We start from the raw sequence: 12,733 nt of genomic DNA on the forward strand, positions 1-12,733 counted from the left end.
TTGGATCGCGAGGCTAGCCAACAACTAAGGAAGGTGCAAGCTTGACCAACCGATAGTGTGGACTCTAGAGTTGGTGCGCAGGCTAGAGGCATCTGAAGATAAGATCGCGTGGGCCGTAAACCATTGGCTTGATCGGATAATAGGAGGGTTTATCACTGAATTTACGATAGACACAACTGTAAGCTACAGTGAAGCAGAAAGATGTTTTCTCAAGGGACCACGAGGTAAGTACATCAAATCTTTGAATACCTGGATTAAGATGTTGTTATGTGAAAAACGGGTGATTCGAATACATTAATGAGTGGAACAACGTAGAGCGGAAAGGTCTACAAAGGTATCAAAGGGTTAGGAAAGAGTCCTTTAATTTCACCTCCGTGAGCAAGTGATGAAGAACACGCTTGGGTTTCTCTGAGGACTACGATCAGTTTGATAAGGTATCACATTCCATAGTTGTCACCTCCACTTACTCCATCACCCACATCACCCCCTTCACCTCCATCTTCAACCACCCCATCTCCACCCAACCCGCCGTTCAACATAGCGAGTGAAATCAAGCTACCCGTATTCAAAGGAGTAAGGAATGAGGATCCAGATTAGTTTTGGTTCATAGTAAGAGTGATATGGGAAGCACACGGGGTTATATATGACAACATCAAGAAGCCCACATTGGTAAGCGCATTGTAGGATCGCGTGTTGACTTGGTATATCAAGCACTCGAACGATTACCCAAATGCAGGAATAGATGAAATCTAGACTGCACTGAACAGAGAGTTTAGCCAGCCGAAGTGAGAGACTGAAGAGCATGATAGGTGAAACCCCCTGGGATCTGGATCAGAGACTGAAGAGCATGATCCGTGAGGCTAACATGACACTAACGGATACGCAGCACCACGTGTGGTTGGTGGCATCTTTAACACCCCACCTGAGGACGACACTATCACAACAGAAGCTTTCAACCCTGGTAGAAGCATTGGAAATAGAGATGAGGTTGCATGAGACTTTGATACAGGATCCTGGGTTGGGAGTCTAACATATCCACGCACAACTATAAAACCTATGCTTGGATATGCAAAGTTTGAAGCAGGATAGGGCATCCTGGCCAGAAGTGTGCGAAGAAGTGTGGTGCATAAAATGCAAAGGCCAGAGCCACGATAAGGATCATTGCCTGGTATTCGCGGACTATTTGGCAGGCAGGACCAATGTCGTTGAGACTAGAGGCACAGGCAGGGCCAAGTGCGGCAGCCGCGCTCTGGTGTGTGATATATCAGGTGGGAAGAAAGCACACGACGGACAACTGTCACGTGTTGTAGAAGTTTACACAGACCCCCCAGTAGCTGTTTTGTAATTTTTGTAGATCAATACACCACAATGAGCGAAACTGTCGAAATTATGATTTGTTGATAGATCGAACACCTACCTACATGATGTAGACAGAGATGCAAGGCCTTGATCCAACTGCAGGGATGATGCATGCTGGATTTCAAGGGCGAGGTCGAGGATGAGGAGGAATGGGGCCAGGAAGGGGCCACAGACAGCTAATCTGTTATAATTGTGGGGGACCAGGGTACTATGCTCACAACTATACCAACCCAACTAGAATATTGTGTTCGTACTGTGAGCAGTTTGATCATGAAATGATCGATTGTCCTATGTTCATCACACAGATGGATGAGAAAGGGGTAGTACAGCCTACGTCTACTTAGAATATCCAAATGATGAGGTCTGAAGCATGTGAGGAAGATCCCAACGTGAACATGATGCTCAGAAGTGGCGCAACCATAGGGGAAGATAAGGGGAAGTAGCCCAAAGAAGATACATGGGTTCATAATGCTCCTACAAAGGAGACATTTATGGAAGCTAAAAAGAGCTTCACAGAGGCCTCTACCTCAGGTCGTAAGGATCAATCAGAGCCAAAATTGGATCCTTCCATGCTTACTACCTTTTTAGAGACATGCATGAAGTTGCTACGCAACAATAAGGCAGTTAAGGGACTACAAGAACTGATCACTAGGTGCGCAGGGTCGGGTGAACCACGCGTGGTCTAGAAACTAGGAAAGCATGTGTTGCGCACCAGGAGGGAAATGCGATTGACAGCACAGATTGGTGAATATGAGATGCATCAGGTCATCTTGGACTTGGGTTTGGATGTGAAAGTGCTACCTAAACAGAGATGGGAATGCATGGGTAGGCCAGTATTATAGTGGTCTCCTATTCAATTACGGATGGTGAACCAACAAAATATCTTGCCCATGGGGAGATTGCAAGGCGTAACCGTGGACATCAAAGGTGCAAGCGCGTAGATGGACTTTGAGGTAACAGAGATTGTTGATGAAAGCAACCCTTACCCCACGTTGCTAGGAATAGACTGGGCCGCGGATATGAATGGAGTCATCAGCCTAAAGAAGCAGAAAATGATCTTTGAGAAAAAGTCCCTATGCGTAGTCATTCCGCTAGATCCAACCGAAGGAGCCTGCTACACTGAACCTGTGTGTGATGAGGGAAGTGATGATGACTTGGATTGTATCTACAAGATAACTGCACGAGATCAGGATTGGGTGAATCCGACTGTAGAAGGAATAATATCATGGGAGCACACAAGGTCCTGCAACTCGGATTCAGATGAAGAAGACGAATGCTGGCATAATCGGTTGAATGAAGCAACAACGTTGAATTACAACATGATGACTAGATCGTTGTGTTATGTAATAGCCCAGGCCCAAGATCTACTAATATATGATGGATTGACAGCGGTGGACGAATTCTTGAACAAGTTTGAGAGCGCAGTACCAGAGAAACAATGGTTCGAAGCATTAAAATGGGCACTGTGTGTGACACCTACGCATTGGTGGGGAACACATCAAGGCACTTTTGAAAACTGGTGCAACTGCTGGAGGATGATGCGGCTACATTTTGGGGAACCAGAACTACAAATGACAGATAAATACGATGGACGTGATGACCCACGCACGCACCTCATAAAATGGACCAAGGCCTATGGAGAGGAACCTCAACCTGAATGGGTACACTTATTCTACCATACCTCGGATGTCATACCCAGGAACTGGTATACTAAGGCATAACTCTAACATGGTATGGGCATTCACATTTGAAGATACATGGGCGGATACTGTTGATGACATGCTGCAAGCTTTGAAGGTCGTCGTCTTCAAAACAACATAGGAACCACAGGAAGTAGTTCAACCACTATGGTCAACCCAATTAAGCCATGCACTAGAATGTTACAATGTACAGGTAGAGGAGGAGGATGTGACCCCCAAAACATTAATATTCCAGAAACAAAAGGGAGACGCGAAGTTCGAGGACCATCAATTTAGGACCCTGACATCACTACACTGCTCAAAACAAAGCAGGTAAACATTGGTACCAATGTAGAGCCAAAGAATGCAACACTTGGGGACTATTGAGATGATGATACGGTGGGTAAGGTTGCCGAGTTACTCCACAAATATCAAGATTTGTTCCCAACCAAAATCACGGATTTAAAGGGGATCATTGGTGACTTAGGGATGATGAAGATTACCCTGAAACCGGATGTGAAGCTAGTTAAGCAGTGGCCTTACCGGTTGAATCTGAAGTATAAAGAAGAGGTCCACAAAGAGTTGGAAAAAATGCTGGAAGCAGGGATAATTGAGCCAGTGGAAGAATCCAGGTGAGTCCTATAGTAGTGCAAGAGAAAAAACAGAAGGGTGAAATTTGAATCTGCATAGACCTCAGGAAGCTCAATGATGCATGTGTTCGCGATCCATTCCTGACGTCGTTTACAGATGAAGTAATGGAAAATGTTGGCAGACACGAAGCCTACTCATTCAGAGATGGTTTCTCAGGGTACCATCAGATCAATATCACGCCAGAAGATAGGAGTAAGACAACTTTTGCAACTGAATGGGGCTGTTTTCAGTACATTATTATGCCTTTTGGACTGAAAAATGCACAAGCGATATTTTCGCACATAGTGATGGCCTCGTTCAAGGAATTCATACACAAGTTTTTGGAGGTATATTTCAATGATTGGACTGTATTTGGGCTAGTTAAAAACCATATAGCGAGCTTACGGTTGATGCTAAATACTTGCCATCTACACCAAATTGTGTTGAACCTCAAGAAATGCACCTTCTTCGTCCCCTTTGGACATTTGTTATGCCATGTGGTCTACAAACAAGACTTGATGGTGGACCCTACGAAGATTGATGTTATTCTCAATCTGGAAGTGCTGCAAAGTATCAAACAACTGTGCACCACGTTGGGACACACTGGTTACTATCGAAAGTTCATTAAGAGCTATGCACAAATCACGGCACCAATGGAACAATTGTTGAAAAAGGACGCTACATATTGTTGGAACGATGAATGTAAGAAAAGTGTAGAGATTCTCAAGGAAAAAATGGCATCCGCTCGCATTCTGGTCTTTCCAAAATGGGACATTGAATTTCATGTACATGTTGATGCATCATGTATCGCACTGGGCATTGTACTTATGCAGGAAGGTGTGGAAGGTATCGACCACCCGATCACGTTCGCAAGCCGACAGCTATCCAAAGCTGAAAAGAACTATTCTACTACTGAGTGTGAAGGATTGGCGATGGTATACGTGCTCCAGAAATACCACCACTATGTACTTGGTGGGCACCTCAAGATGTATACCGATCATCCCATGTTGAAATACTTGGTGAACAAGTCTGTGTTGGAGGGGTGCATATGTAGATGGCTGTTACTATTTCAAGAATATGACTTCGAGGTCATCGTAAAGTTGAGACACTTGAACGCAAGCCCAGATCACCTATCACGAATTGAGAATGGTGAGGAGCCAACAAAATTTGGAGGAAGGATTACCTGATGCACAACACCATGCAGTGCGTGTTGCAGACGACCACTTTGAAGATATAATCCATTTCTTAACCACTGGGACCGCACTGCCTGAATATTTAGTCCAGCAGAAGAAGGAATTAGTGATACGTGCGGTGGATTTTTCTGTTATTGTAGGGCACCTCTACAAAATTGGAAACAACAAAATATTACAAACATATGTACCGGAATTTGAATGAGGACATATCCTCATAGAAGCACATGGGGGGGTTGTAGGAGGGCATTATGCGAGACAGGCGACAACATAGAAGATTCTTCGCGCCGGACTATGGTGGCCAACCCTACATCAATATTCGAAAGTGTATTGTTGGGCCTATGACATATGTCAACGAACTGGGAAACCATCGCGAAGGGATGAAATGCCACTCAATCCACAGATGATGATGCAGTCATTCAAAAAATGGGCAATAGACTTTGTGGGGCCCATAACACCTCAAGGGAAGATGGGTGCGCATCATATCATCACCGCAACAGAGTACTTGACTCGATGGGTGGAAGCACAACTAGTTAAGGACTTCACGACCACTACAGCTGCAAAATTTTTGTTCGATAATTTTTGACATGGTTTGGATGCCCAAAAATTCTAATGAGTAACCACAGAACGCACTTCCTAAATGAAACTATCAACGCATTCACTGAGGAATTCTAGGTGTATCATCAACAAAGTACACCATATCATCTGCAAGCGAATGGGATAGTAGAAGCATTCAACAAGATTCTGGAGACTTTGTTGACCAAAGTATATAATGCACATCGAAATGATTGGGATTTGTGCATACCTGTTGTGCTATGGGCATACTGAACTACATACAAGAAATCGATGGGTCAGACACCTTTCAGGTTAGTCTATGGCACGGAAGCTGTCATGCCAATGGAATACATTGTACCCAGCTTGCGGATAGCAGCAATGACAGGCATGGCAGACCGTGAAGCCTTGGAAGAGAGGCTCACACAACTAGAAGAACTTGAGGAAGAACCGTTTCTTGTAGGATTCCATTAGCAGGTACAGAAACAGAGCGAGAAAGCTTGGCACAATCGCCATATCATGTTGCACATGTTCAAAGTAAATGATCTAGTATTGTTGTATGACAGCAAGTTCGAAACATTCCTTGGAAAACTCTGAATGCATTGGTTGGGACCATATGTGGTCAAAGAGGTCATAGACGGAGGCGCGGTCTAGCTCAACAAGCTTAATGGAGAGCCCTTCCCAGGATGAGTAAATGGTAGTCACCTTAAGCCTTACACGAGTGGGACGGCTACCTGACTAACCGAGTGAAGCATAGTCTCACCGTTCCAGACAGTTGAAAGAGAGTGTGGGATGATAAAACAGTCCGTTAAGGAGGTGCGTGACAACAGGGGTGCGTGCAAGGTCGATATGTCACAAAGGTTGCGGTTGCACAAAAGGGGCTGCGTTACTACATGGATAACCAAGGAAGTGACCATTGGTATCACTGTTCATGACAAGATGTCTGATTTAAGGCAAAAAGGAGCGGGTAGTGGACAATCAAGATATGAAGTACGAGCTAGATTTGGAACGATCTCCCGTAAATCTAGCATTAATAAGCCAGAAAAGGTGGGAACGGTTGAATTTGAGTCTTGCCAACCCTATAAATCACAGCGGGGCATCCACCAAACAGACCGTGGCATCTAGAGAATTAAACTATGGTGCCCTCCAATAGGTATGGAACTGGCAAACTTCGACGCTGGGGGAGTAAGCCCGGTGCTTTCAACATTGCCAAAAGAGACACAGGACCTTCTAGATAGCGTAATGTCGTTGACCGAGGATGTCGCACTGAGCTCAACAATGATGGTAGGATATGTACCAGAAATTCTCAGACAAGTAGCAGGACTGTTCTGGATGCCACCGCATAAAAGACAGTCTAGCAAGCGATCTATGAAAGATAAGGGAAAGACGGTGAATCTTGAGACAAACGATGAAATTCCACTTAACAGTTCATCTCTGATGAGCCTTGAATATTGGGACCTCACGAACAACAACGACTCTCTTGCAAAAATGCAACACAAGCTTCAGCAGACATTGAGTATACGAGACGAGAGACTGCAAGCTTGCTACTCTTGCACAAACATTTCATGCCTTTGACATCTCAGCTAGAGCTAAAATCCTATTAGGGGTCGCTTTGTGTTAACTGAGTAGAGCAGAATGAGAATCATCGGTTAAGCAAATTAGTAGAGGCAATGGAGCAGGAGCTTGAAGAAGTGTTGCAGGATGCAAGGATGGAGCAACAGAACGTAGTGTGTCACTCACAGCGATGGTGGACCGCGAAGCCTTGGCAGCGCGTCTTGTTGCACCGACAAGTGACTCGTGATGAGTCACGATGATTATGTTGGGGGCTTGTTGGGTAGCGGATCCCTCGCGTAACAGTTTTGGGGATTAAAGCCCATAATTTTGGGTATTGGTATTATAAAGGCTCCACGAAGTGTGCTCAGCACGAATTGTAATAAGTCAAGTCAAGGGTTTGTCCACCCAAAAATAATGTAAGATAATGGAATATGTCAGCCTATCCATGGTTCATGGACCATGGGAATGTATAAATAGAGCAAGGCTCTAGGTTTAGAAGTCAATCTTTTAGTATTTTTGATCAGATCTGAAGTGTTATGTGTTGTTAATGGCGATATTCGCTCTAAGTCTATAAGTCTGAGTCGTGGTTGGTAGTAGTAGAGTAGGCTCTGTAGCTGTGTGTGCAAAGGCCTAGTAGAGTTCGCAGCTATGTGCGCGGACCCCTACAGCTGATTCGCAGGGTGGAAGTGGATTGTACTGGAACATAAGATTTATATAAGATAAGTGTTTCTGAATTACTGTGCATCTAGTCGCAGATCTGTGTGTTTGTTCTTATGTTATGGTTCTATTTATATCTTTAAGGTTTATGTTTTCAAGCACTAGTTATAAATATTGAATGCTTGAGTAAGACCATGGAATTAAGTCAGATCTATAATAAAACACAATAATAATAAGGAATCTAGAAAGTGCCCTGTCAGGGAGCTATGTGAAGGCCAGATAATTGTGTAGAGCAGCGCGAGAGTGTAGATCAGTTCGCAACCTTTCTAGACCTCATCAAGACATCCCTAGGGTGTGGAAACCTGGTTCCAACACCCTCCCATACTACCTCGGGTGAGACTTCAGTCCGCGCTCTGCGGAATATTTCCAAAAGGGCCAGTAGTGTGGGATTTTTTTGGCTAAACACTTCTGAACCTGGGTTAGGCCCCAATAAGCCAACATTGCATGAGCACGCATCTTAGAAGGAAACACACGAGAAAGGATGCATCACAAGCTGGAAGGAAGGTAAACCAACAATCCAAAGTGATGGTTAAACTAACAACACATTTCAGTAAGATTCATACATACATAAACAGAAAGATCCTATACACACATGTGTAAGAAAATAGATACATATATCATTAGAGTAAACAAGTTAACTAAAATAAAATAACAAAACATGCATGAAATGTGTTGGCTTTGTTATATTAAGAAGTGAAAGTTCCAATAATACAATACAACCATGACCAACCACTAGTCCTGATAACGGAACATTACAGTCACTGCCGCCTGCTCCTCCAAAGAGATGTATTAGCTCTACATAGTGGAGAAGCGAAGGCTCGTTACAATACTCTCCTAGATTTCTCTAAGATACTCCTATCGGAAGCTTAGATGACCAAAAGCCTCTACAATGAGTTATGAGGTACTATATATAGCAATGGGTGGGGTGATTCTTGACATTCCCCTTTGTGACTGTTCACTTACCCACTTGACACTCCAACTACTCTATGACTATTACATTCAACTATCGACCCTTGAACTTCCACTTGACAAGATGTTATATACAATCTGCACATGTTCCCATGTGAGACAAAATATGCTTGAGCAAGCCATGCAAGAGATCATTATGACTGGGGCAATTGTGGGAAGACCAACTCTTCGACATCCTCATGATGGTTGATGATGGAAAACTGATGCTAGGCTTTGTATTCTGCGATGGTGTCCATGTAATTTGTGGTGACATCTTTCTGGAAATGAACTCTTGCCTCTGTTGTATCCGGGTACACTGCTTTGGCTCCTCTATCCAACTCGTCTAATAACATGCGCATAATTGTCTTGAGTGCGGTTGGACCAATGACATACTAATGCATGGTTCCTGCATTGATCACAAGTCTGTGCTGGTGGCTATGCACATCAACTCGTCGAAGTATGATTCCATCTCCTGTCGAACTTAACCTTTTGTCTTTGCCTCGGTGAGTATCCCAATAGATGGGATTGCATGTACGTGCAAAATAACACAACCTTGTTACCAAGATAGGTTTTGATGCTGAGATGACCCTTTGGCTGTGCACAAGCTTGAAATTGTGAATTAGGCTCTTCCATCATATCGTACGCGGAGTGTCATCCATTGTGTGACTATCGTCATAAATGTTATAAAGCATCGAAATATGTGTAAACTCATTAACCATGAATTATATGCTCAACACATCCCTAAAGAGATTGAGAACTAATGTCTTGAAGAAATTTTGGAAAAACTTGTGAAAAACCCTAATTTGCAAGACTAGCGCTACATTTAGTAGGCGAATCCATGCTGGTAACCTTTTGTTTAAGTAGTGACTAGGAATGGCAGCACAAATTTTGATAGGAAAATTTGCATTGATCCTCTTTAGGCAGTTTCTCCACAAATGGAGTAGAAGCTTCATTTACTAGAAGCCTTGAGAATGAGGAGTTGGTAGTTGTTGGATGAAGATATGGTTGAGTACTACCATTTAGAGCCTTTGACCCAATATTTAGGATCTTAACTTTGGGATAAGGATATTCTTCCCCCTTTGGTGGATCTCTAACCTCCTCTCCATCACTATAAATCCGTTCTTCACTTTCCTCAATGGTTTGGTCATTGTTGGTTGCCTTTCTTTTGCTCAATTGTGCTTAGATGGTGCCATTTTGATAAGAGAGGAAAGGAGAGCTTGTTAATTTGAGCTTGGACTTGGAATCATCCTAAAGGAAGCCTTCAACATCAAGGCACCAGTTGTGTGCTTCCTTCTTTGATTTAATCATTAATACAAAGCATGTTTTACTTCCCATAATCTTGTCTATGATAGTTTTCTTAGTACAATACTCCTTGATCTGTTGTACAACTTATATTGGAATGCACATGCTATGATATCTCTTGTTATTGTCTTTTGATCTCTCTTGAAGGTATTCAGACGCAAGGAATAGCAAGGAGCAAACCCGGGAGCTAAGGGATCAAGATCATCATCAAAGATCGAGTGCATAAGAGAGAGGTAGGCCATCTCCCTTTCTCATTTGTCATTTTGATTTAGGTTAGGGAAGTTTTCTTCTTTTGTCATGGTTGTTACTAGACCCACAAATTGGGCTAGAGGGATCACCGCTATCTGTAGAAGGTATTTCCTGGATAACAAATATGAATGGCTGCAACCATACCATGGGTCTATATATATGATCCTTTCTATTTGGATGGTTGTGTCCATACCATGGATCCATGCACATGATCTCTTCTATTCAGGTGGCTACATCCATGCCATGGATTCATGTATTGTTAGATGCCTATACATGTATCATTAGGCATGTTTATATAAGAGATGTCAAATATGTATATGTATATGTATATGCTTGATTTGCAGGTCTCCTGACAATTTTGTTCTGGTCCTTGCCTTGACTTGTAAAGCATTTCAACCATCACTCGTTCTACCTTCATGCTTTAGGGGGCATCTGTTATACAATATTTTGTCACTCCTCCTATTCTCTTCCTATTCCACATCCCAAAGTGCCAAAATGTTGATAACTGTGAAGTGTATCCATCATGAAACACATACAAAAACATCCTGAAGAACAAAAGGAAAACTTCCCTAAGTCAATTTTGGAGAAGGTTGACTAAAACCCTAACTTTTAATACCATCTCTCTTTGCTCCACTACCTGCCCATGCTAATGGGAGGTTGTAATTATTTGACCTAGCACTGCCAGCTTGGGTTTCGATATGAAAACCTATGTTGAACCTCTTCTGACAGTTTTTCGAAACGGGGGAGAATCTTCGTATGCTAGAAACTTTTAGAAACAATGAGATGGATATTGTTGGTTGTAGATATGGTTGAGCTTTCCCATTTGGAGCTCTTGATCCTACCTTTAAGGGTCGTAGGCTTGAGATGTGGACCTTCCTCCCTCTTTTGTGGATCCCTAACTCCCTCTCTTTTCCTATAGATCAACTCCCTTCATTCCCGAAATGGTTGGTCATTGATTGCTTGCATTCCTTTGTTGAGATTATGCTCTTGATCCTACCTTTAAGGGTCGTACCCTTGAGATGTGGACCTTCCTCCCTCTTTTGTGGATCCCTAACTCCCTCTCTTTTCCTATAGATCAACTCCCTTCATTCCCGAAATGGTTGGTCATTGATTGCTTGCATTCCTATGCTGAGATTATGCCCAAATGTTGCCCATCCAACTTGGATAAGGAGTGCTTGAAGAGTCATGGCTTGGACTTGGAAATCCACCAAAAGGATGTTTCCAACATCAAGGCATTGGTTGTATGCCTCCCTTTTTAATTTATTAATATATACATCTGATGTTCACTTTCCATAAATGTCTAAATATTTATGCACTTATCTTAACATTCCTTGATCTATTAAGTAGTTTATGTTTGATATATGCTATTTATGCTCTCGTATATTATATTTTTTTTTATCCCTCTTGCAGGTACTCGAGCGTAAGGAATAAGAAAGGATCGAGCTTGGAAGCAAAAGAACGAAGTCACCATCAAAGGATTGAGTGATTGGCATCAGAGTGAGGTACGTCTCTTTCCAGGAAAGTGTGTATTAGTTTGTTCAATTTGTTGCTAGACCCAATCATTGGGCTATAGAGATTGTCGTTGTTCATAGAGGGGATTTACCTTCAAACAAAGCTCTCCCAAGCAAGAAAGCTACTGATCTTGTTGTTATACAATTTTTAGAAAACATCCTTTCTAGATTTGGTAGTCCAAAAAGAATTATTATTGATAATGATCAATTTTTTAAATCCAAAATACTAATAAAATTCTATGATGAGTATCATATAAATATTAGTCACTCCATAGCCTATTACCCTCAAGCTAATGGACTAGTTGAGTCATTAAACAAAAGCCTTATTAGGATCATCAAAAATCTATTGGAAGACAATAAGAAATCTTGGCATACAAAGCTCAAGTTTGCTTTGTGGGCAGATAACATCAGTACAAAGAGGTCAATAGGCACCACTCCTTTTCTATTAGTATACGGTATTGATACAACATTCCTGATTTCAATAGGGATACTACTTACGAGATACCTACAAGGACTAGGACAAGAAAAAAATCATCTGCAGAGGAGAATAAATTAGTTGATAGAGGTACAATAGAACAAAGAAAGGGTATATGAATAGTCCCAATATTTCCAGGATAAAATCAAGAAAGTATTTGATAAGAAAGCTAAGGAAGATGATTTCAAATGCCTAGACTTAGTGCTGAAATGGGATGCTCACATTGAAGACAAATGTAAGCATGGGAAGTTCAAAAATATGGAAGGGCCCATATCAAATTGCAACTTTTCATGGAAAAAATAGCTTTATTCTAGAAGACTTGAAAGGAGAATTACTGCATGGTGGTCCAGTCAATGGGTGGTTTCTGAAACATTATATCTCTTGAAAAACAATAGGTCACCTTTTTCATCGTAAATATCCATGTTATTTAAAAAAAAATTGTAGGTGTGGATAGGAATTTTAAAGATCTTGAAACCTGAGGAGAAGTCCCTAAGGTTCTGACAAATATCTATCAGAGAATAATTTTTTTTTACCTTAGTTGTGTTCTTGTTCAAAACCCAACAGAGT

General features: G+C 42.1%; 1 pseudogene; it reads left to right on the forward strand.

Moving 5' to 3' along the window:
• The first annotated feature begins 6,565 nt into the window (after positions 1–6,565).
• LOC149162231 (kinesin-like protein KIN-13B pseudogene) overlaps positions 6,566–12,733 on the forward strand; it is a 47,006-nt pseudogene continuing 40,838 nt past the window's right edge.

This window comes from Pinus tabuliformis, chromosome 5_2 (assembly GCF_031772625.1).
Source record: "Pinus tabuliformis cultivar Carrire ecotype Pingquan chromosome 5_2, CPIR1, whole genome shotgun sequence".
Taxonomy (NCBI): Eukaryota; Viridiplantae; Streptophyta; class Pinopsida; order Pinales; family Pinaceae; genus Pinus; species Pinus tabuliformis.